Here is a 916-nt window from a genome sequence, read left to right as displayed (position 1 = left end):
GCCACTCTGGAAAAAGCTACTGCTAATTAAGGCTAGCAGAATATCTGAGCAATAGTCAATTTCTCCACCACTCTCTATATATTTTAGCACATTTTGGAACAGAGTGGAAACTAACAAAAATTAATGCAACTAGTGCTGGAATTACTACTAATCACACACCTATCATATGATTATGTGAGTATACACACACACACCTACGAGGCATACATACATACACTATGTCTATATATAATATATGCATACATATATTCATGTTTGTTGAATAAAATTATTCATTAGTTTATCCTTATTGCTACAGATTGCTACAGCAATGAGCAAAAAGACAAGAATTCTTGCACTGATTTAATGTATATTCAATTCTATAAACAAACAACAGGTAAGTTTTCCCAGAACCAGAGGAATATAATTATGTTTAGCCCAAATTAACAGCTGTGAATCTTGGAATTGAAAATCCTTTGTGCTTCGTTTGGCAGCACGTATACTAAAATTGGAATGATACAGAGAAGATGAGCATGGCCTGTGTGCAAGGGTGACCAACATATTCATGAAGCATTCCATATTAAAAGGAAAGAAAGAGAGGAAGAAAATGGTAACTATGTGAGGTGATGGACATGCTAATCAGCTTGATTGTGGCAATTATTTCACAATGTATACACATATGAAAACAAAAAGTTGTACACCTTAAACATATATACAATTTTTTTGTGTTAATCATACCTCAATAAAGATGAAAAAAAGAAAATTCTATTTTTGCTGCTACCACTACCTGCTATGACAAAGATGTCACATCAAAATTTATATTGCTTCATTTATTATGCTCTTTCACATATGTTATAATGCTTAATATTCACAAAAATTTGATCAGGTATGTATTATTATCACCATTTTATTGACAAGAAAGTAAAGGCTGAGAACT

The 916-nt window shown here is 32.0% G+C and overlaps 1 non-coding gene across 1 annotated transcript; it reads left to right on the top strand.

Annotated features, from left to right (window-relative positions):
- Window positions 1-457: 457 nt before the first annotated feature.
- Window positions 458-564, top strand: LOC123284869 (U6 spliceosomal RNA). The gene has a single exon (XR_006526314.1). It is a non-coding gene; the product is annotated as a U6 spliceosomal RNA (small nuclear RNA).
- Window positions 565-916: the final 352 nt, after the last annotated feature.

Source organism: Equus asinus, chromosome 3 (assembly GCF_041296235.1).
Source record: "Equus asinus isolate D_3611 breed Donkey chromosome 3, EquAss-T2T_v2, whole genome shotgun sequence".
NCBI lineage: Eukaryota > Metazoa > Chordata > Mammalia > Perissodactyla > Equidae > Equus > Equus asinus.
Note: the sequence above shows the minus strand (reverse complement) of the source record. Positions and strands in the feature narration are given on the sequence as shown.